General features: G+C 41.7%; 1 protein-coding gene and 1 long non-coding RNA gene across 2 annotated transcripts in view; one reads left to right on the plus strand and one right to left on the minus strand.

Moving 5' to 3' along the window:
* The window catches only part of LOC138642474 (protein transport protein Sec23A), a 354,941-nt gene that overhangs the window by 129,364 nt on the left and 199,690 nt on the right, over positions 1 to 25,887 (minus strand). The window lies entirely within an intron of this gene.
* LOC138658040 (uncharacterized) overlaps positions 1,485 to 25,887 on the plus strand; it is a 41,462-nt gene continuing 17,059 nt past the window's right edge. The window contains exons 1-2 of the long non-coding RNA XR_011317309.1: positions 1,485 to 1,605; positions 21,615 to 21,768. This is a non-coding gene — a long non-coding RNA (uncharacterized lncRNA). The remainder of the gene's footprint in view (positions 1,606 to 21,614; positions 21,769 to 25,887) is intronic.

Raw genomic sequence — 25,887 nt, forward strand, 5'->3', positions numbered from 1 at the left:
TCCTGGAGCAGAACAATATTGTATCATACAATTATTAGGTTCTGTAGAAGGACGTAGATCTGGGTATTTATTATGATGGAATATAGGCTGAACTGGATGGACAAATGTCTTTTTTCGGCCTTACTAACTATGTTACATGATGTTCCCACCTTCAAACTTCACTGTTGGTATGGTGTTTTTGGGGTCATATGCAATATCTTTTGGCCTACATGTTATATATTATGGTATCTACTGAAATCAATTTTGGTCTTATCTGACCAGACTATATTCTCCCAGTATTTCACATGCTTATCTAAATGCTGTTGAGCAAATTTTAAATGTGCTTGATCATGCTTCTTGCTAAGCAATGAAGTCTTACATAGTGAACCTGCGTACAGGCCATGGAAGTTAAGTGCCTTTCTTATAGTTTTCTTTGAAACAATTGTACCTCCTGATTCCAGGTCTTTCTGTAGCTCTCCACAGATAGTCTATGGCTCTGTTCTGATAATTCTTCAGTCCTTGCAATAAACTTTTGTGGAGAACACCTGGCCGTGGCCGGTTTGTCGTGAAATTATATTGTTTCGACATCTGGATTTGAAACAATAAGGTTGTGAAGGTCTTGAGACAGCTCACTGGTTTTACCCATCATGAGAGGTTTCTTGTGTGGCACCTTGGTAATGAGGCAACTTTGTGTAGGCCATCAGTTGAACCAGCTGATATTTTCAGTAAGTGGCAGGATTACTTTCAAATTACTGATAGATTTCAGCTGGAGTCATAACTTTCCATGGATTTTTGCATATCTTTCTTCATGTGTTCAATACTTTTTTTCCCATGTCTTTTCTCATTATAACACATAAGGTAATTTATGGATATCTGTGGTTTGAATTTTTTGCCTGTGTGGATTGGATGGGTTGTTACCAACATCTGGTGAGAATTTCATGTCAATAGCACATTTAGAAACATATTAAATTAGCAAATTGGTGATATGTTCAATACATAATGTCACCCATTGTATGTATGTATGTTTATATACAGTATATCACATTTCCTGGAGGATTGTTAGAGAGAAATAATAAGTTCCTTTATGATGTACTATAGGATAACACAATTTCATGCACGAAGCTCTTTATTATCTGTGTCTGCCCCCCAGTGAGTTAAAAGGCTTGTTAGAATCCTCAACACAATCTGTTTGTGTCTCCCTCTGCATGATTTCTCACCCTGCTCCTCAATCCCCTCTCCATGCAGTAAAATCAGTTGTGTATCTTGACACTACAGTAAACTGCATGTCTGTCTCATCTTGGACATGGATTAAACTGTTTTTCTGAGTGTCTGTTCAGTTCATGAGGCAGAGGGAAAGGTGGCTAATAAGTGGAGAAAAAAGTTAATTTCTTTGATAGGATATATTACGAGATTTGTTATAATACAGTACGAATTTAAGCCGTATTTGTTAAAAAAAGACTGTTCTCATACATATATATTTATTGTCTTTGCACACTACAGGTGAGATGGTGACAACACGTGGACATAAGCCCTGAAGTAAAGAACCTTCAACTGCATCCTCGGATTAAGATGTCATCTGTCCTGATTGTCTATGCAACGCTTATAATCAGCACAAGTGTTGGTGCTGTGAGTGCAAACCTCACCTTACTTTTACTATTTGCTTCACACTTGAAACTGCGCACAGACACCTGGGCTTTAATACTTAATCTCAGCTTATGTGACATGCTTTTTGGAATAAGTGTCATCTCCGTTGCAATTTACAGCTGCCTTGGAGGTGGTGCCTTCTTGAATAACAACATTGCCTGTAAACTTGCAGGATTCATGTTTGTTCTATTGCAGTTGGCATCATTAAACTCCCTGGTGTGGGCAACTGTCGACAAGTTTACGGAAATCTGTTTTCCTCTACGATATGCTCAAATAGTCACCAAGAGACGTATTTGGATTATCTTGATTTTCCTATGGATTTACGCCATAGTTTTGGCTGCCCTACCTTTCATGGGTTTTGGAGACTACAGCTTCAACAAAGATGCCTATGTGTGTTTGCCCTCACTCAACTCAACAACCATGGCTTATAGCGTGATGCTACTTAGTGGTGGTGTTCTCACTCCAATATCAGCAATCAGTGTATTTTACTTTGCCATCATTCAGATTGCCAGGAACCAGGCAAAGAGAGGAACTTTTGTTTGCAATGACCAACATTGCTACTATGTGCCCATCAGGTCTTATTTTCGAAATACTCTTATTCTTGTGGTCTCCGCATGTAAGTTTTTAAGCCAAAACCTAAAAGAATATACACAACCATAAAACAAAGATCAAATGTGAAATTAGTCAAATGACCAAAGGACGACTTCAACAAAAAGGTTACTTTAGGGGTAAAAACAGCAGCAGACACATGTATGAATTGCATTTTGACTAAGAATGTGGGGTTTGTGGCCAAATGTTGAGAAAGATTCAGTAGGATTTTATCTATGGACATGGCAAAAAAAGGGTTCTATTTTTACAGACTTGTCCAGGAACTTCTAGACAGTTGGCAACCCTGATCGCCAGTAGTTTAATGGCCTGTTTACACAGCCTGACTGCACTACCATGGGCACAAAATGATCATTACTGCCCCTGTAGATAATTTGTACCTGTATCTTCCCACACATGTTGGTCAGATGTATGGGGAGCCCTTGTAGCATTCTAAACCCTATAAGAGCATACAGATTGCCCCTCTCCCCCATTATTTTATATATGCGCCCCCCCCCCATCCTGGGCCCCTTCCTAGTATATAAGTCTCCCATCCTGGTATATATGTCGCTTATCCTGGGCCCCATCCTGGTATATATGACCCACATACTGGTATATATGTCCCACACAATGGTATATATGTCCACCATCCTAGTATGCACTCCCTGACAGAAGTTATGTTGCTTATCCATGTTATGTAAATAAAAGCTTATAACATGATGTTAAATTCATCCATTGGTAGTATAAATTATTCTTTTGAAAACTGAAACCCTCCGAAATGTGGTTTAGGTTAAGAGAATAAATTGGCATCAATGCAGAAATATTGATCAGTTAATGGACACAGAATTGTCAGATTTTGGCAAGACAAACGTTTTGTCGCATGGTCATATAATGCACCCAATCTTAGTTTACATCCTCACCTGTGCTCAGTAAATGATCTGTTAATTAGTGTATGTGTATAAAAAGAAACCCAGCACCCCAGACCTTCACTTGAACTGCAACTTGAGCTCTGACAACATGCCAAAAATCCACCCTGCGACCAAAGCCTGGATTATCAAGAGGCTGAAGACGAGATCCACTGCAGAAGTGGCTGGCACCTTTAATGTGTATCAGCGTCAAGTACAAAGAATTACAAAAAGATTTCAAGAGACTGGAGATGTGTTTGACAAGCCCAGGTCCGGCAGACCCCGCAAGACAACTACTCAGGAGGAATGTTTGTTGGTTGGAAAATCCAAAGCAAGCCCCTCTTAAACTGCAGCAGAGCTCCAAGAGGCCTAGTCACCTCAAGTCCCTGTGTCAACTAGAACAGTATGAAGGATTCTGTCTTGAAATAGCCTCCATGGTCGAATCCGTGCCCAGAAGCCAGCACTAAACAACAGGCAAATAAAAAACTGTGTGGCATTTGCAAAATCCCACAGCCTGCTAAACAGATGGATGCTGGAAAAGTGGCAGAAGGTGGATTTCTCTGATGAATCTTCAGTAGAATTACACCACAGCCGCCGCAAATACTGCAGGAGATCTACTGGAGCCCGTATGGATCCAAAATACACCCAGAAAACAGTTAAATTTGGTGGTGGAAAGATCATGATCTGGGGTTACATTCAGTATAGGGGTGTGCAAGACATTTGCAAGGTGGAAGGCAATATCAATAGCCTAAAATATCAAGAAGTATTAGCTACCTCTTATATTCCAAATCATAAAAGGGGTCAAATTCTGCAGCAGGATGGTGCTCCATCTCAGACATCCATCTCTACAACAAAGTTCCTCCAGACAATAAAGATCAAGGTGCTCAAGGACTGGCCAGCCCAGTCACCAGACATGAACATCATTGAGAATGTTTGGGGTAGGATGAAAGAGAAAGCTTGTAAGACAAAACCAAAGACTCTAGATGAGCTCTGGGAGGAAAGTAAGACTGCATTCTTTTGCTATTCCTGATGACTTCATTAACAAATTGTATGAATCATTGTTGAACCGCATGGATGCAGTCCTTCAAGCTCATGGAAGTCACACAAAATATTAAATATGACTTATAGCACCACAACTTCATTCACCAATGTTATGCAACATATATTTGTATTTTAAGTTAATTATTTGTTTGAATATCACATTACTTTCTGTGGGTGAAAAAACTTCTGTCTTGCCAAAATCTGACCATTCTGTGTCCATTAACTGATCAATATTTCTGCATTGATGCCAATTTATTTTCTTAACCTAAACCACATTTCGGAGGGTTTCAGCTATCAAAAGAATAATTTATACAACCAATGGATGAATTTAACGTCAGGTTATAAGCTTTTATTTACATACAATGGATAAGCGACAAAACTTCTGTCAGGGAGTGTACATGTTCTCCATCCTACGCCCATCCTGATGTATATGTCCCCCTTCCTGGTATATAAGTCTCCCATCCTGGTATATCTGTCTCTTATCCTGGCCCCATCCTGGTTTATAAGACCCATATACTGGTATATATGGCCCCCAGCCTGGGTCCATCCTGATATATATATATATATATATGTTCCCTGTTCTGCAGCTGTTCTTTATCGCATTAAAAAAAAGAATTCTACCCACTTTCCCACACTCCCATACCACGCATCGTCCTCTTCTGTAGCCAGTGCGGGAGCCGTCAGCTGACTTCAGTGTGCCAGTGTATGACGTCACTGCCATGCATAGTCAGTGAATTGCACGCCAAAGTCAGATGTAACCTATGACTGGCTGGCAGCTTGTATTGTGCTACAGGGATCAGACGGGTCTCTGCACCTCAATGTAATTCAGCTGAATATGTGTCCTCAGAAGCACATCCAGTTCAAATACATGCTGGTGTCGGTGGGCCCCCTCCTGCATGAGCTAAGTTGTACCCTCTGAGACTGTGATCATTACATACCTGACTACAATTATGCTGTGCGCATAGAACATTATGTTATCAGCAGGACGGGGACATGTACTGATTACCTATGACTATGTGATACAAAGAATGATAATTTTTAAGCTTGCCTAAATATCGATTTACTTAACTTTCTGAGCGTTTAGCCGACATGGGCAATTGCTGGCCGGTGTGGACATGTACACTGTGTGCAGAATTATTAGGCAAGTTGTATTTTGATCACATGATACTTTTTATACATGTTGTCCTACTCCAAGCTGTTCAGGCTTGAGAGCCAACTACCAATTAAGTAAATCAGGTGATGTGCATCTCTGTAATGAGGACAGATGTTGTCTAATGACATCAAAACCCTATATAAGGTGGCTTAATTATTAGGCAACTATCTTTCCTTTGGCAAAATGGGGCAGAAGACAGATTTGACGGGCTCTGAAAAGTCCAAAATTGTGAGATGTCTTGCAGAGGGATGCAGCAGTCTTGAAATTGCCAAACTTTTGCAGTGTGATCACCGAACAATCAAGCGTTTCATGGCAAATAGCCAACAGGGTCGCAAGAAGCATGTTGGGCAAAAAAGGTGCAAAATGACTGCCCATGAATTGAGGAAAATCAAGCGTGAAGCTGCCAAGATGCCATTTGCCACCAGTTTTGCCATATTTCAGAGCTGCAATGTTACTGGAGTAACAAAAAGCACAAGGTGTGCGATACTCAGGGACATGGCCAAGGTAAGGAAGGCTGAAAAACGACCACCTTTGAAAAAGAAACATAAGATAAAACGTCAAGACTGGGCAAAGAAATATCTTAAGACTGACTTTTCAAAGGTTTTATGGACTGATGAAATGAGAGTGACTCTTGATGAGCCAGATGGATGGGCCAGAGGCTGGATCAGTAAAGGACAGAGAGCTCCACTCCAACTCAGACGCCAGCAAGGTGGAGGTGGGGTACTGGTATGGGCTGGTATCATCAAAGATGAGCTTGTGGGACCTTTTCGGGTTGAAGATGGAGTGAAGCTCAACTCCCAGACCTACTACCAGTTTCTGGAAGACAACTTCTTCAAGCAGTAGTACAGGAAGAAGTCGGTATCATTCAAGAAAAACATGATTTTCATGCAGGACAATGCTCCATCGCATGCCTCCAACTACTCAACAGCGTGGCTGGCCAGTAAAGGTCTCAAAGAAGAACAAATAATGACATGGCCCCCTTGTTCACCTGATCTGAATCCCATAGAAAACCTGTGGTCCCTCATAAAATGTGAGATCTACAGGGAGGGAAAACAGTACACCTCTCGGAACAATGTCTGGGAGGCTGTGGTGGCTGCTGAACGCAATGTTGATCGTAAACAGATCAAGCAACTAACAATCTATGGATGGAAGGCTGTTGAGTGTCATCATAAAGAAAGGTGGCTATATTGGTCACTATTTTGGGGGGATTTTGTTTTTGCTTGTCAGAAAATGTTTATTTCTAAATTTTGTGCAGTGATATTGGTTTACCTTGTGAAAATAGACAAGTGAGATGGGAATATATTTGGTTTCTATTAAGTTACCTAATAATTCTGCACAGTAATAGTTACCTGCACAAACAGATATCCTCCTAAGATAGCCAAATCTAAAAAAAAAAAACTCCAACTTCCAAAAATATTAAGCTTTGATATTTATGAGTCTTTTGGGTTGATTGAGAGCATAGTTGTTGATCAATAGTAAAAATAATCCTTTAAAATACAACTTGCCTAATAATTCTGCACACAGTGTATATAGTAATTCCTTTAAAGACTTGTTTGCAATTATAGGTAAGTGTAAATTGCCTTATTTCCTGTATTACAACTTTGAGCTCTGAGAAGCATGACTGAGAGAATCACTATTTATTCACTGTACATCACTAAAGATAACTGATCTGTACTATTACAATGTATAGAAGAGCATGGGATCATTACCATTGGCTGCCAGATATTGCAATAGACCTTAGGAAAATGACCACCAACGTCTTCCTAAAGCAGCTTTGCCTAGTAAAACTCATCAGTGCACCGATGTCAAAAAACAACAACGTGGCAATAATTGAAGAATACGGTGGTATTCTGGTAATACGGAGGCCACGCTGCTAGAGCTATAATCACACATGAAGGTGAAGCAGGAATGCGGTTTAGTATGTTAATTTAACGCTTTTCAACATTTTCAAACCTCTTCATCAGGGCCAAACCACAATGATAAGATACAACTTAAAAATTGCGGGAATATAAAGACAATGTTGGAGTGTTCAGTGTGTATGCCAACTGCACTAGTGTCTCACCTGGCATACACACCAAATATTCCAATTTTTAAGAATGAGTTTGATCCCCCGAATTTTTACACATGACAACATACTTAAAAAATATATTTTTGTAAAATGCGACATACATACACACGTGGTCAAAATTGTTGGTACCCCTCGTTTAATGACAGAAAAACGCACAATGGTCACAGAAATAACTTGAATCTGTCAAAAGTAATAATAAATAAAAGATATATGAAAATGAACAAATGAAAGTCAGACATTGCTTTTCAACCATGCTTCCACAGAATAAAATAATAATAATAATAATCTTTATTTATATAGCGCCAACATATTCCGCAGCGCTTTACAGTTTAACAGTTTCAAACACAACAGATGAAAGAAGCCTGGACAGCCTGGACAGAAATGATGGTACCCTTAACTTAATATTTTGTTGCACAACCTTTTGAGGCAATCACTGCAATCAAACGATTCCTATAACTGTCAATGAGACTTCTGCACCTCTCGGCAGGTATTTTGGCCACTCCTCAAGAGCAAACTGCTCCAGTTGTCCCGTGTTTGAAGGTCTCCTTTTCCAAACGGTGATCTCAGCTCTTTCCAAAGATGCTCAATAGGATTTAGGTTAGGGCTTATAGAAGGCCTCTTCAGAATAGTCCTCTTAGTTTTCCTCTTAGCCCTTCCTGGGTGTTTTTAGCTGTGTGTTTTGGGCCATTATCCTGTTGCAAGACCCATGTCCTGCGACTGAGACCAAGCTTTCTGTCACTGGGCAGAACATTTCTCTCTAGAATCTCTTGATAGGCTTCAGATTTCATTGTACCCTGCACAAATTCTAGAGACCGTGTGCCAGATGCAGCAAAGCAGCCCCAGAACATAACAGAGCTTCCTCCGTGTTTCACAGTGTTCTTTTCTTGATATGCTTCATTTTTCCATCTGTGAACATAGAGCAGATGTGCCTTGCCAAAAAGTTCCATTTTTGTCTCATCTGTCCATAGGACATTTTCCCAGAAGCTTTGTGGCTTGTCAACATGTAGTTTGGCAAATTCCAGTCTGGCTTTTTTATGATTTTTTTTTTCAACACTGATGTCCACTATGGCTCATACAACGACGGATATTGCGATCTGATACTGATGATCCTTGAGCTTGAAGTTCACCTTTAATCTGTTTAGAAGTTTTTCTGGGCTCTTTTGTTACTATTCGTATTATCCGTCTCTTTGATTTGTCATCAATTTTCCTCCTGCGGCCACGTCCAGGGAGGTTGGCTACAGTCCCATGGATCTAACATTGCTGAATAAATATGTGCCACTGTAGTCAAAGGAACATCAAGCTGCTTGGAGATGGTCTTATAACTTTTACCTTTAACATGTTTGTCTATAATTTTCTTTCTAATCTCCTGAGACAACTCTTTCCTCCGCCTGGTCCATGTTGAGTGTGATACATACCATGTCACCAAACAGCACAGTGAGTATCTGTAGCCATATATACAGGCCCACTCACTGATTCCAAGATTGTAGACACCTGTGATGCTAGTTAGTGGGCACCTTGATTTAACATGTCTTTTTTGTCATCTTATTTTCAGGTGTACCATAATTTCTGTCCAGGCCTATTTCATGAGTTTTATTTTTTTTAAATTCTGTGGAAGCATGGTTGAAAAGCAATGTCTGACTTTCATTTGTTCATTTTCATAGATCTTTTATTTGTCAGATTCAAGCTATTTCTGTGACCATTGTTGGTTTTTTGGTCATTAAACGAGGGGTACCAACAATTTTGACCACGTGTGTATATTTAATTTTTTATCTTTATACATCTGTCACAATTACATACACTTTGTTTTTACAGTTACATACTTTGCTTTATTCTGCTTGCAATCTTTGCATCTGCTACAATGACGTGGCATCAAATATGACTGCAAGGGTTCGTTGTCCATATATTCCCGTGCTTTTTGAGTTGTATCTTATCATTTTGTTTTGGTCCTGATGAAGAGGTTTGAGAATCTTGAAATGCGTTGACATAATAAACCGCATATCTTTGAACCTTGGGCAGCGCGGACTCTGAACCACCGTATTCCTCATTCGTTGCAATGTATCTCCTTGGTGTCCAGCTGCAGCCTTTATATGCTTCTATAGAAGTTGTGAATGTCACAACCCTATCAGGTGAGCAGACCTTGTAATATTTAAAGACCACTTGGTTACACTGCGCAACAAATTTTAGGGAAGTTCTTGTCCCCTAAGAAAATGTTATTTTATCTTATAGATTTTGATATGCTGAACAGGAATATGTGCTCCAAAAGTCTGTATCACGTAAGGTTTTTAACCCCTTCATGACCGGAGCTTTTTTCGATTTTTTTGTTTTTCGCTCCCCTTCTATCCAGAGCCATAACTTTTTTATTTTTCCGTCAATATGGCCATGTGAGGGCTTATTTTTGTGGGACAAGCTGACGTTTTTAAGAATACCACTTTTGTGCACATACGTTCTTTTGTTTGCCCGTTATTGCATTTTAATTCAATGTTGCAGCGAAAAAAAAGTAATTCTGGCGTTTTGATTTTTTTTATCGTTACGCCATTTAGCGATCATGTTAATTCTTTTCTTTAGTGATAGAGCGGGAGATTCTGAATGCGGCGATACCAAATATGTGTAGGTTTGATTTTTTTTTTAATTTTGATTGGGGCGAAAGGTGGATGATTTGAACTTTTATGGTTTTTTTAAATATTTTTAAACACTTTTTTTTTTAAATTTTGGCATGCGTCAATAGCCTCCATAGGAGAGTAAAAGCTGATATAGCGTGATTGGCTCTGCTACATTGAGGTAATGCTCAGATAACCTCTATGCAACCAAAATTACAGGCTTGCTATGAGCGCTGACCACAGGGTGGTGCTCATAGCAATCTGCCATCAACAACCATAGAGGTCACGAGGAGATCTCTGGTTGTGATGGCAACGGGGGTCGTCGCTGCGCGCATTTCTGGACGTCCGGAAGTGCACTTAAATGCTCGCGGTCAGAGTTTGACAGCGGCATTTAACTACTTTATAGGCTCGGGTGGATCACGATTCCTCTCGTGCCTATTTCGGTCACATGTCATCTGTTAAAAACAGCTGACATGTCGCAGCCTTGAGGTGGGCTCACCGCTGGAGGCCACTTCAAAGCGGGGGATACTGCCAGCTAACGTACTATTCCGTCAGCTGGCAGTAAGGGGTTATGAAACAACAGTTTATAGTCTACATTATGACGTCCGAGACACTACATACATATGTATCGATGTCAGTAGCAAAAGCAATTGTTCAAAAGTGTTTTGCAGGCGACTTTTGTTTCTCATCTGTGTCAGATGCTACTCAAATAAGATTCCTGCAATAGTCAGCCAGCATTGACGTACTCCACTTTCCCTGGTACCTTTTGTCTTTTTCTCCATCAGCGCAATGTCTTGGTGAAATCTTTAAAAGTGTTCATTGCTAACGGCATCAAGATTGGCTGGAAAAAAGTCCAAGTGAGAATGTAGAAAATGCATTTTTAGTGACACATTGCTGTGATCCCCTGCTGTAATGTCAGTATTGTCTTTTGATTCCTCCCCTGCCCAGGAGATGTGGTATGCTCCGTACATGGTCAGCCGAATGATTCACTGTGCCTGCGCGCAATTCGCATAATAAGTGCTTGCATATGTGTAGATCAGCGATTTATGTTATTTCAGTGGAAAATTCAGATTATACTGTTTCAGAAAATGTTCATATGAGTTTTAAAGGTACCTTCACACATAACGATATCGTTAACGATATCGTTGCTTTTTGTGACGTAGCAACGATATCGTTAAGGAAATCGTTCTGTGTGACAGCGACCAACGATCAGGCCCCTGCTGGGAGATCGTTGGTCGCTGAGGAAAGTCCAGAACTTTATTTTGTCGCTGGACTCCCTGCAGACATCGCTGGATCGGCGTGTGTGACACCGATCCAGCGATGTCTTCACTGGTAACCAGGGTAAACATCGGGTTACTAAGCGCAGGGCCGCGCTTAGTAACCCGATGTTTACCCTGGTTACCAGCGTAAAAGTAAAAAAAACAAACACTACATACTTACCTACCGCTGTCTGTCCCCGGCGCTCTGCTTCTCTGCACTCCTCCTGCACTGGCTGTGAGCGTCGGTCAGCCGGAAAGCAGAGCGGTGACGTCACCGCTCTGCTTTCCGGCCGCTGTGCTCACAGTCAGTGCAGGCGGAGTGCAGAGAAGCAGAGCGCCGGGGACAGACAGCAGTAGGTAAGTATGTAGTGTTTGTTTTTTTTACTTTTACGCTGGTAACCAGGGTAAACATCGGGTTACTAAGCGCGGCCCTGCGCTTAGTAACCCGATGTTTACCCTGGTTACCCGGGGACCTCGGGATCGTTGGTCGCTGGAGAGCTGTCTGTGTGACAGCTCTCCAGCGACCAAACAGCGACGCTGCAGCGATCGACATCGTTGTTGGTATCGCTGCAGCGTCGCTGAGTGTGAAGGTACCTTTAGACTTATAACTGAATATTATCCTGTTTCATATCATTTCTCAAAAACCTTACATGAGAGGAAAAATCTAAAGTCATTTCTGAAATCAGCATGACAAAAATCTATCAGGAACGCTCAAAATTGTTCGAGGTACAAAACCTTTGTAACAAAGTGTTATCAGATAAGATACTATTTGCACTTTTTGTCTCTCCAGTTTTACCATTCCATTTAAAAGACAATGTGTGCACACACCATTACTCATTGCTGAACTGTGTCATGTATTAAAACATTTTTCTCCATTTCTCTATCTGTCAGCAAAATGGGGAGAGACTTTTCAGTCTCTCCCCGGTAGAGTTGGTAGTCCCCGGCCTCTATTGAACAATTAGTTTCCATTTCTCATTTTTAAATCAAGACAGTAACATCCATTCAGGGCGATGAGGTCACTTTGTGCCTGCTATAAGGTGAAGATTTTGGCCCCCAGGAGACCACAGCACTTTATAACGCCCCCTTTTACCTTTGTAACCAAACGTTAGTTCACATACACCTGAGAAAAAGTGTTACCGCATCTTGCTTGTCACGTTCAGCCCCCTCTGAATCTCCTTAAAGGGACACTGTCACCTGAATTTGGAGGGAACAATCTTCAGCCATGGAGGCGGGGTTTTTGGGTGTTTGATTCACCCTTTCCTTACCCGCTGGCTGCATGCTGGCTGCAATATTGGATTGAAGTTCATTCTCTGTCCTCCGTAATACATGCCTGCACAATGCAATCTTGCCTTGCGCAGGCGTGTACTATGGAGGACAGAGAATGAACTTCAATCCAATATTGCAGCCAGCATGCAGCCAGCGGGGTAAGGAAAGGGTGAATCAAACACCCGAAAACCCCGCCTCCATGGCTGAAGATTGTTCCCTCCAAATTCAGGTGACAGTGTCCCTTTAAGGCCTCATTTAGATGTCCATTTTTTTTATCATATAAGTGAAAAAAAAAATACCCATTTATATCAGTGTTTGGTCCGTGTACCAGTTTTTAGGATCAGTGTTTCATCAGTGATTTGCTCATATGCAAAAAATGACAAATTGCAAAGCCTGGCATACATGTGCTGTCTATGGACACATAGATTTGCATGGTTGATTTTTGGCTGTCAAAAAAACAAAAATGTAAACAGCAGCATAGACCATAATGGGTGAGTGTTCTATGCTTGAAAAACTTGGGAGGGAACACTTGTGAGAAAAAACAAACGTCTGAATGATTCCGAACGGTGACGACTTGGATAGTGCCCATCTTCACGGCATCGATTCTGCTGTTAACCGTTAGCATCCAACATAAAACTGCAGAGCACAGTGAACTGGAAAACAAACATTGTTGATGGAAGCCAGAAGTGAGTTGGATAAATGAAGATATATTGTCTAAATTTCATATACCAGCAACTATTGTTCGCCGTTGGCTTCTGTCCCAATGTGGATGGTCCAGCTCGCTGCGCTGTTGTGTAGTCTGTGTGACGTCCATGTGTTATAAAGAGGTGGAGAGGGTAGGATGGGCAAGGTACGAATACAGGCTTCGGTGGGTGTCTCCTCTAAGTATGGCTCATGCAGATGTCCGATTTTTCAAGTACGAGAAAAGTATCGATTATTCTGATCAAAGTTTGATCAGAGTCAGGGTTGCCAACTTGACTTTTTATTTTTTCTGGACAGCTTATCAAAAAAATCCCGAACAGAAAATATTTTTTTACGGACCCAATGGAAGACCAGAATAAATCAATCTGATTACAAGCGTTCCATGTCTATAGTCCATAATTCTGACTTGAAGACATCGGCTGCATTCACTGTAAACTGCAAATGATGATAATTACAATCAAAGTAATCTATAGAAGTTTCTTCAACTTCAAAAAAAAAAATCACAGATGCCTTAATTCATTTTACTGACAGCGCAAAAAAAAAGTGTCTTAATTATTTTTACGGAATGTCCTGGAGTTTCTAGACAGTTGGCAACCCTGATCATAGAGTGGTCCGAGTGGCATCTGATTTTCTCGTATGTGGAGAAATGAAAGAAAAAAAAGTTTTCCCCATCTTCTCCAATCTGACAGTCCATGACGTTCAGAATGCACTCAAATGTCATCCGAGTGTGGTATGATTTTTTTTCACGGACCCACTAACTTGCATTGACGATTCTGATCCAACACTTGGATCAAAATCACATATGTCTCCGCAATTTTCCGATGACCTCTATGTCTGCGCCAGAGGAGGGATTTCACCTGCGAGACTCGGCCGTATCTCGCGTATGTGTGATCCCGACCTAATGGACACTCTGTGGAGATGCTGACAGTGTCCAATACACAGCTGTTCACAAGCCTTGACCAAGGGTAACCAGCAGGATAACCTTATGAGTGCTTGTTTTTTTTTTTCAGCAGGATCAAATGTACGGTAGTTTTTAAATATAATCATTTAATTTACCTTCTATCCATTGGAAAATGGAAAAAAAAAATTAATGTTGTTGAATTTAAAAAAAAAAACAAGCTAACCCGCAGTTAGTTTTTTTATGCTTTTTTACGCTATTTACTTTACAGTAAAAATAACATTTAATTTTATTCTCCAGGTCAGTATGAATGCGGTGATATCAAATGTATGTATTCTTTTTTTATGTCTTACTACTAAAAAAAATTGGCCTGTCATCCCATTCTAAAACTACCTACAGTTAGGTCCATATATATTTGGACAGAGACAACATTTTTCTAATTTTGGTTAAAGACATTACCACAATGAATTTTAAACAAAACAATTCAGATGCAGTTGAAGTTCAGACTTTCAGCTTTCATTTGAGGGTATCCACATTAAAATTGGATGAAGGGTTTAGGAGTTTCAGCTCCTTAACATGTGCCACCCTGTTTTTAAAGGGACCAAAAGTAATTGGACAATTGACTCCAAGGCTATTTCATGGACAGGTGTGGGCAATCCCTTCATTATGTCATTCTCAGTTGAGCAGATAAAAGTCCTGGAGTTGATTTGAGGTGTGGTGCTTGCATTTGGAAGGTTTTGCTGTGAAGTAAACATGTAGTCAAAGGAGCTCTCCATGTAGGTGAAACAAGCCATCCTTAAGCTGCGAAAACAGAAAAAACCCATCCGAGAAATTGCTACAATATTAGGAGTGGCAAAATCTACAGTTTGGTACATTCTGAGAAAGAAAGAAAGCACTGGTGAACTCATCAATGCAAAAAGACCTGGGCGCCCACGGAAAACAACAGTGGTGGATGATCGCAGAATAATCTCCATGGTGAAGAGAAACCCCTTCACAACAGCCAACCAAGTGAACAACACTCTCCAGGAGGTCGGCGTATCAATATCCAAATCTACCATAAAGAGAAGACTGCATGAAAGTAAATACAGAGGGTTCACTGCACGGTGCAAGCCACTCATAAGCTTCAAGAATAAAAAGGCTAGACTGGACTTTGCTAAAAAACATCTAAAAAAGCCAGCACAGTTCTGGAAGAACATTCTTTGGACAGATGAAACCAAGATCAACCTCTACCAGAATGATGGAAAAGAGAAAAGTATGGCGAAGGCGTGGTACAGCTCATGATCCAAAGCATACCTCATCATCTGTAAAACATGGCAGAAGCAGTGTGATGGCTTGGGCATGCATGGCTGCCAGTGGCACTGGGTCACTAGTGATTATTGATGATGTGACACAGGACAGAAGCAGCCGAATGAATTCTGAGGTATTCAGAGCCATACTGTGTGTTCAGATCCAGCCAAATGCAGCAAAACTGATTGGTCGTTGTTTCATACTACAGATGGACAATGACCCAAAACATAAAGCCAAAGCAACCCAGGAGTTTATTAAAGCAAAGAAGTGGAATATTCTTGAATGGCCAAGTCAGTCACCTGATCTCAACCCAATTGAGCATGCATTACACTTGTTAAAGACTAAACTTCAGACAGAAAGGCCCAAAACAAACAGCAACTGAAAACCACCGCAATGAAGGCCTGGCAGAGCATCAAAAAGGAGGAAACACAGTGTCTGGTGATGTCCATGAGTTCAAGACTTCAGGCAGTCATTGCCAACAAACGGTTTTCAAACAAGTACTAAAAATGAACATTTTATTTAAAATTATTGAATCTGTCCAATTACTTTTGGTCCCTTTAAAAACAGAGTAACACATGTTAAGGAGCTGAAACTCCTAAACCCTTCATCCAATTTTAATGTGGATACCCTCAAATGAAAGCTGAAAGTCTGAACTTCAACTACATCTCAATTATTTTGTTTAAAATTCATTGTGGTAATGTCTATAACCAAAATTAGAAAAATGTTGTCTCTGTCCAAATATATATGGACCTAACTGTAACTTTTTTGTGGAGTTGTGTGAAGGCTTGTTTATGGGATCAGCTATAGGTTTAGCTCATACCATTTGGGGTACTTTTTTTTACCTCTTTTTTATTATTCCTCTTTTTGGGAGGGAATGAGACGTGACCCCCCCAAAAAAGAAGTTCAGACATTATGACATATCATTGGTGACACTTGTCCGGTCACACAGGGGCCCGAGATGTGAAGAGGGACTACTTCTACCTCCAAAGCAACAAGCACCTCGTTACCCAAGGGGTGCATTATGATGAGACATTCTACTTCAAAGGGCCCACTCACTTTTCTTGCATGCAGGGGGCTTCTTCCGTCTGTGACCTCCCCTGATGAATGTGACTACTATGAATTCTATTTTCCCTGTCCTATTTTTGACCAGAATGATGGTACTCGAAACACTGATGTGATGTCAGCCTCAAACTGTAGTCAGGTAGCTTTAGATCTTGTGCCTCTAGAAAAACAGGCCGAACTATTAAAAAGTTACTAATAGCCTTTTCAAGAATATGTTGTATACATAAGTATTTAGGTTATAAAAGCTTTGGGATCTCAGCCCCAGCTGTTTGACCTAGAGGAGAGCAAAACCCTCTTAAAAAGGGCTCTGTGCAGACGATCGTATTGTTGGTCTGAGTGTGATCTAACAAAGCATCAGAACGCACTCGGAGCAATGTTAGTCTATGGGACTGTGTAAGTGTCCAAATTTTTCCTCAGACAGAGTCAGTCAAAGGCAAAAAATTGTTTTGTGTCAGAGTTGGATCTGATACTCAGATTGCACTTGGCCACGCAAGTCAATGAGTCAGTGGTAAACTTTGGACTGAACTTGTATGACATCTGAGTGCGGTCAGATATCTGTTCACTGATGCATCGTAGTGACTGAGAAATTTTTCTTTCCATCTTCTCATGAAAGAGAATTGGATCACGCTATGATCAAACTCTAATCAGAGTGTAATTTGCATAATCAGCCAAATTGTCTCAGATGAGGCAATCTAAGGTTGTCTGTCCTTGACCTAACTTTACAGGGGCAAGTTAAAGGATTTATATGGATCCATTATACATAATTTCATTGCTAAATTAATTATAACAATGTCATCTGTGAAGAGATGGGACTGGAGTTTTGTTACTAAAGTGGCTCTCTCACCAGATCACTCACCAGATCTCACAATACAAACTGTGTACATGTTCTATGTAATAATACTATGTAATCTGTATTGTGAAATCATCCTGAGTCCAGTCCCCTTTAAACACTTCCGGACATATTAGTGCATCTTATTTGAGTAAGTGTTCCCGCAAATAGACATACCAATATATCTATATGATCATATGGGCACAGGTGCTGTGTCGGGTACAATCACTGCGGGAGCTCGATCCGACTGATAGTTCGGCTCTAACAGCAACAATCAATGCCAGAACCAATCCTGGCTGTTTAGCCCCCTAGATGCCATGTTCTGTAGTGACCACCGTATTTAGAAGGCTGGGAAAGGAAGGGGGACTCCCAAAGCCCAACAGTAACCCATTATAATGGTCATGGCAACCGGAGATCAAACATTGACCCCCAGGTATGCCTGGCATGGTGGCGTGTTAGACACTTATGTAAGCACTGCCTAAGGCCTGGGTCACACTTGCGAGTTCAATGCGAGAAACTCGCACGAGTCTCCCGTATCAATTCCGGCACTGCCGCCGGCAGTTTGGATCGAAGCATGCAGCCGCAAACTCCGGTCCCAAGTGCCGGCGGCAGTACCGGGAATTGATGCGAGAGACTCACGCGAGTTTCTTGCATTGAACTCACAAGTGTGACCCTGGCCTAAAGGTTAAGTTCCAACAAAGAGTTTTTGGTGTATTTTTTATTTTGAATTTTGCATATTTTTGCTGCAGAAAAACACAGCATCTTACAGTTCCAGCAAAGTGGATGGGATCTATCTCATGCCCACTGTGCGTTTTTATGCTGTGTAAACTCACCTGTGGATTTCACCTGCAGTGAAAACCACAGCATATAATTTTCTCTTGAGGGTACGCTGAATTTTATGCACAGATTTTCTTCATAGAATTGCATTAGATATGCAGGTACCACTGGGGAAACACATTAAAAATGCATGTAAAACACACGACTGTATCAATAAAGTTTTTTAAAAGTCTAATACTAGAAAATATCTAAGGCTACTTTCACACTGGCGTTGTGTGACCTACGTCGTAATGCGTCGTTTTGGAGAAAAAACGCATCCTGCAAAGTTGCCCGCAGGATGCGTTTTTTCTCCATAGATTTGCATTAGCCGACGAATTGCGATGGATGCGTCGTGTTTTGGCGGACCGTCGGCACAAAAAAAGTTACATGTAACATTTTTTTGTGCGTCGAGTCCGCCACTTTTGACCGCACATGCGCGCCGAAACTCCGCTCCCTCCTCTCCAGACATTACAATGGGGCAGCGGATGCGTCGAAAAACTGCAACCGCTGCCCCCGTTGTTCATTTTTTTCACAACGTGCGTCGGGCCGACGCATGGCGACGTCCCCGTACCGACGCTAGTGTGAAAGTAGCCTAAAACAAAGAAGTTTTACTTAAAACATGACATACCAAAAAGACAAAAACAGCAAAGTCACAAACTTGAAAAAAAAATATGTAAAAAACTGCACTCAAAACCACAAAAAAATCCCTGCAAATAACCTAATTTACTCACCAATTACTCATCGTGGGAATGTAGCCTTAGGGCGGGGTCACACTTGCGAGTGCCATGCGAAAAACTCGCGTGAGTCTCTCGCCTCAATACCCGGCACTGCCGCCAGAACTCGGACCGGAGCATGCGGCTGCATATATTTCTATGCAGCTGAACGCTCCGGTCCGAGTGCCGGCGGCAGTGCTGGGTATTGAGGCGAGAGACTAACACGAGTTTCTCGCACTGCACTTGCAAGTGTGACCCCGGCCTAAGGCTGGAATCACACTAAACGTATGAAAAATCAGTCTGAGTCTCCCTGCTGAGGGTTGCACAAGTGTAATGCAAGTGTCATGCGAGTACAATCTGATTTTTCGCATGGTCCAAGTGCTGTGCAATTTTTTTCTCGCACCCATAGGCTTGCATTGCCGAGTCTGGGCCGAGTCTCAGAGACAATCACAGCATGCTGCGATTTTACACGCACACTGAATATGCCTGAGAAAATAAATGCTGAAGTGAGCTGCCTCATAGATTAACACTGAACCGAGTGCTACGCAATGTATTCTCGCATAGCACTCGGCCGTATTCTATGGTACTGTGACTCCAGCTTAACTGAAATTCTGTCGGTGTGAGGCCGGTTTCACACGTCAGTGGCTCCGGTACGTGAGGTGACAGTTTCCTCACGTACCGGAGACACTGACTCATGTAGACACATTCAAATCAATGTGTCTCTGCACATGTCATCGTGTTTTCACGGTCCGTGTGTCCGTTTGGAAAACACGGAGACATGTCAGTGTTCGTGGGAGCGCACGGATCACATGGACCCATTAAAGTCAATGGGTCCGTGTAAAACACGTACCGCACACGGATGTTGTCCGTGTGCAGTCCGTGTGCCGTGCAGGAGACAGCGCTACTGTAAGCGCTGTCCCCCCCCCCGCGTGTGGTGCTGAAGCCCCATTCATCCCTTCTTCCCAGCAGTGTTCGCTGGAAAGAAGGAATGAATAATCCTTTTTTTTTATTTATTTTTGTTTTTAAAATAAAGTTGCACACCCCCTGTGCGCCCCCCCGCTGGCATTAAAATACTAACATCCTCTCAGCGTCACTGCTTGTCCTGTATGAGCGGTCACGTGGTGCCGCACATTACAGTCATGAATATGCGGCTCCACCTCCCATAGGGGTGGGGCCGCATATTCATTACTGTAATAAGCTGCACCACGTGACCGCTCATACAGGACAAGCAGTGACGCTGAAAGGATGTAAGCGCCGAGGGAGCTGGGTAAGTATTTTAATGCCAGCGGGGGGGCGCACAGGGGGTGGGAGGGGGCAGATTACCGGCAACTTTATTTTAAAAACAAAAATAAATAAATAAAAACGATTATTCATTCCTTCTTTCCAGCGAACGCTGCTGGGAAGAAGGGATGAATACCGCATTCAGCACCGCACGCAGGGGACAGCGCTTAACTCTAGCGCTGTCTCCTGCACGGTCCGTGTGGTCCTCAGTCGGCACACGGGCGGCACACGGCTGCTGCACGTGTGCCACACTGATGTTCAACGTAAGCACACGGACACACGGACAATTCCGGTACCGATTTTTCCGGTACCGGAATTATCTGGATGTGTGAGACTGGCCTGAAAGAGAGAGCTCTAATGTACGGCAATACAAGATCAGACCATACAAGCCCCAAAATTATCTTTTTGAACATTTATTTAGCACTTTTTCAGGAAGTTTCCCGGTAGAATCCACCTGAAACTGACGTTGTGTGCACATGATGCATTTTGGAGAGTTTTTGACCCTGTGTATTATTGCTGCATCAAAAATGCAGTGTCTTAAAGTTCCCAGAAAGTAGATGTGATTTATAGAAAACTCCTGCCCAATGGGCTTCTTTTTAGTCAGCGTAAACTGACCAGCGGTGCGTGATTCAAACAGATCAAAACCACATGACTATATCAATAAAGTTATATAAACTCAGCAAAAGCTCATCATGGGAAGTAGATCTAATCTAAAAAAAAAAACAATATTCAGACAAAACTCATGACAGAACCATTCATTTTAATGCTGCAAATTGTGTAGCTGTGATCTCTGTCTGGCTTCTCTTCCAGCTGTGCCTCGTCTTTATGTCATGTAAAAAAGTAGAGTTGGTGTACATTTATGTCATTAGACTTGCCCCTGCCATTGATGTGGGCTTGAAAGCCAAACCTGCAACTATTCCAACAGATGATAGCTGTTTAATTCAGCAATCATCTGTCATTAACAGCCACTCCACCCATGGCTGTTAGCCTGTTAAATGCCTGTCCATAAAAAGCCTGCCAATCTCTGATAGTGACATTTAACACACGCCGACAGGGGGTACATCAGCGTGCCCATGACGTGATCGAGGGAGGCCTGTGGGTTGCCATGACAGCTGGGGGTCTGCTGAATACCTCTGTGATTTTCACAATACCTATCAGACTGTGGTTTTCACTACAAAGCAGCAATTTGAAAGCACTTGGAATTTTTTTCCCGCTTTCTAGTGCATCACACGATAAAACTAATGGTGTCATTCAAAAGTACAACCAAGCCCTCATACAGCTATGTGAATTGAAAAATACAAAAGTTATGGCTCTTAGAAGAAAGGAAGGAAAAAATGAAAACAAAAAATTAGAAAAGGGGTTAAGTGCAAAACTCCTTTAGTTATAACCCTCAACAACATTTATGGCTAGTTACATATCTATCACTTTATTTAAATGATTATATGTATTTACTTTAGTATGTCAGTATGATTACCAAAAGTATACAAAAATTGACATTAAATATTTTAATGTTTTTGCTTCAATCCTAGTGTATCTTCTAGTATGCTGGGTTCCATTTATCACAATTAGCTTTTGTGAAATATTTCAAACTTACAATGTACCTCCGATAGCAGAAATGGCTTCCACGTGGCTTATTGTATTGACAGCTGGCATAAATCCGTGGGTTAATTCACTGGCTCAAAGGTATGTGTACTAATAGATATTCTTTGGGGCTTTCATTTAATTTTCTTCTTATTCTCTAAGTATGATTTATTGATAATAATCAATGATGAGTGAGTATGCTGGTTACTTGGGTTTCTCCGAGTATGCTCGGGTGGTCTCCGAATATTTCGGCGTGCTCGGAGATTTAGTTTCTGTCGATGCAGCTGCATGATTTGTGGCTGCTAGACAGCTTGAATACATGTGGGGATTGCCTGTTTGTTAAGCAACCCCCACACGTATTCAAGCTGTCTAGCAGCTGCAAATCATGCAGCTGCGTCAACATAAACTAAATCTCCGAGCATGTCAAAATATTCGGAGACCACCAAAGTAACGAGCATACTCGCTCATCACTAATAATAACCAAACTGAGCTTCATTTTATCACAAAATGTTAAAAGGTCATTCCATTCAAAATCTAAAGAAATCTCCCATCAGTCAAAGTCTGCGTAGCCATAAGAGATCACTGCAATCCTAATCCACTCCAGAGTTAGCATAAGGGTAAGCAAATTGTCTCTTCAGAGAGGAAGAGGACTAGAACTCTAGCACCACCTATAGAAAGTAGCAATCCTAAAATGTAATATCTACTCTTTAACTAATCTTGTCACATGACTTAAGGTACCGTCACACTAAGCGACGCTGCAGCGATACCGACAACGATGTCGATCGCTGCAGTGTCGCTGTTTGGTCGCTGGAGTGCTGTCACACAGACAGCTCTCCAGCGACCAACGATCCCGAAGTCCCCGGGTAACCAGGGTAAACATCGGGTTACTAAGCGCAGGGCCGCGCTTAGTAACCCGATGTTTACCCTGGTTAACGTTGTAAATGTAAAAAAACAAACACTACATACTTACATTCCCGGTGTCCCTCGCCTTCAGCTTCCAGCACTGACTGAGCGCCGGCCGTAAAGTACAGCGGTGATGTCACCGCTGTGCTTTGCTTTACGGCTGGCCGGCGCTCACCAATCAGTGCGGGAAGCTGAAGGCAAGGGACATGACCAGACACCAGGAATGTAAGTATGTAGTGTTTGTTTTTTTACATTTACAACGGTAACCAGGGTAAACATCGGGTTACTAAGCGCGGCCCTGCGCTTAGTAACCCGATATTTACCCTGGTTACCAGTGAACACAGTGTGTGACGCCGATTCAGCGATGTCAGCGGGAGATCCAGCGACAAAATAAAGTGCTGGACTTTCCCCAGCGACCAACGATCTCCCAGCAGGGGCCTGATCGTTGGTCGCTGTCACACATAACGATTTCGTTAACGATATCGTTGCTACGTCACAAAAAGCAACGATAACATTAACGATATCGTTATGTGTGACGGTACCTTTAGGATAAAAGACAAAACCAGATTCTCAATTTGCAAATTGAGATTATTGAGATTTTGGTTTGGGCTTTTACCCTAAGTCATGAGACAAGGCTCATTGGAGAGTCAACATTAACTTTTATGATTGTTACTTCCTATAGGTGGCACTAGAGTTCTACTCCTCTTCCTCTCTGAAGAGACAATTGACATATTTCCCAAAGGAGCATTGCGGCTTAAAAGTCTCCTCACCCTGGCATGTCAGGCTTGACATGTCACTCTTCGCAAGAAGATACGTTACCCTTCTGAATCCACATAAGTGTATGTGCACATGATGTCTTTTTCCGATGGATTCAGCCTGTCACCTGCCCCCCAAAAATTGCTATAAAAAGAAAAAATTAATGATCATAACACAGCAGTGTCAAAACGACTTCTGTGTATGTTCCGTTTTTTGTCACTTCTTTTAACAGCTTTAGGCTTTGAAAGCAGTGAGGTGTCTAAAAGATGTGTTCCAATTATAAAAGCTTAATGTTGCCAGGCACAGTATACCTCTTAAACATAATACTTTGGAAATACAAATGGATATAATTGATATGGACCATTAAAAAGTACAGATAATGTTCCTGAGCAGTAGCCTGCACCTCAGACCCCAACATGCTTTATGCTTTTTACCAAACTGATTATTTGGGGTATGCTAAACTGGGAGGCAAGGCAAATGCTTCAGTGGATGCTGGCCAGGTGTCAAAGCTTACCTTATCGATGAATAATTGTCTGCTGCCTGTTGTAAGGCACTTGTTCTAGTGTAATGCGACAGTTGCCCTGTCAAGTCACGAATCAAGGAGAGAAGACGCGCATGCGTTGTCACAAATGCTCATAGATGTGCAACATCTTGGAATAGGGAAATATACAAAACTATTCAAATAAACGTAGCGCATATAGCACATGTCCAAGTGTAGTGCTTGTAGCTCAGAGCAATGTTATAGACAAGAATGTGCCCACAATATTTAGCAGGTGAAAGGTAAGGGATACTGTCACAATATGTCACTATAAACTAGATCCAAATTCATCTAACTAGAAATATTTCAGTAAGAAGATAGACTCTATTTATGCATCTCCTCCTCAATATCTGACATCAATTCCATCTCTGTAATGACAATATCTGACATGATTCATCTCTGTAATGTTCTGTAAAGTGTTTTAGAGTTAATATTAATTCTGAAATCCCATCTTCGTCCATAAGGTTAGTCCTTGTTACATGGATATGTAGCATAGTAGTTAAAATAATCACTTTTACATGTAATGTACAGTTTTAGATTTTTTTTGTGCCTGTGAATTATTTAAAGATTTTTGTTTCTTGCATGTATTTACAAGCAAAGCAGTATCTTTAGTCTTTGCTGAGATTGAACGGTGGAGGAAGGAGCTTTCAGCTTTGTGCTTCTTGTTCCACATTCAATTTTTCTGTCTGTCCCTGCTAAGAGTTGACTGGACTGGGGGAGTCTGGCAGAGACTGGGGGCATGCTGTCTTTTGTGTCCAGACAGAGTGTGACCAGCTCCTCTAGAATCAGGAGAGCTGGTCACCTGCTGAAGTGTGATATCTAGGCAACAGTGCAGAATGTTGAAACTGTCAGCATTCTGCAGCCTAGGTACACACTCGAAATAAGAAAAAAGCCTGGACAACCACTTTAAAGAGGTCCTCTCACCAGGTCAAAAGTGGCCAGTTTTTACTGGTCATTTATTCATGCTTCTCATTTGTGGACTTTTCATTTACTGAGAGTGGTGTTCACAGGATTCCCTGGGGAATGTATCTTTAGTCACCCTTTGAGCAATGCCCTTTTTGTAAAGACCATAAAAATGTTAGCACTTTCTAAAAAAAAGTGCACATATTTTAAACCATATAGATTAAAAACAAGTGGCATAAATATTGTTTACCCTACAGGAAAGAGAGATGTATTGAGATTGGAATCTATGCGTAAGTAGGAGCTGTAATATGGCTAAATGCTAATGTACTAATAATAGGTGTATTAACTTTATATTATATTCAACCCCTTACTGACATCTGCTATACATGTACATCGCAAGTCGACCCATACCTAGTAAGTAATGGTTGTGAGGATGACGTGGAGCGCAGCCTACAATTGTTGCTGCCCTCTTCAAACTGTAACCACTCCTCACATTGTCCCCCTACACAGTATGATGGTCACCACAACCGCCTATACGGTACAATATCCACAGCAAGTCGCCTATAGTATGGTCACCACAACAGCCCCCCATATATAGTATGATGTGCACCACAGACCCCCATAAATAGTATGATGTCCAAAACAGCGTCCATACTATGATGGCCCTCACAGCACCCCACACAGTATTATGGCCCACAAGAAGCACCTCAAACAGTACCATATTCACCACAGCTCCATATCCAGTATGTTCACCAGAGCCCCCAGTATAATTATCTCCACAGCCCCACATACAGTATGGTCACCACAGCTCCTCATATATAGAGTTAAGCAAATTTGTTTGGGTTCACTCTTACTCAGCAAGCTATACCGCCTACCAAAAAAGATGCAGAAGGAACTCGGCTTCCTGGATCGGGCCGGCCAATCAGCTGATCGGCACCACAGCTGCATGTGTCACGGCTGTGTGACAGTCACAGCACATGCATGGACAGCCCAACACACAGGCTCTCCATGCATGTGCTGTGACGGTCACACAGCTGTGACTAATGCACGGCGGCGCCGATATATCATTGGAATATAAGGGGTCCCACGTTACTGGTAGAACAAAGACTCTTGAAAAGCAA

This window comes from Ranitomeya imitator, chromosome 1 (genome assembly GCF_032444005.1).
Source record: "Ranitomeya imitator isolate aRanImi1 chromosome 1, aRanImi1.pri, whole genome shotgun sequence".
NCBI classification, from domain to species: Eukaryota; Metazoa; Chordata; class Amphibia; order Anura; family Dendrobatidae; genus Ranitomeya; species Ranitomeya imitator.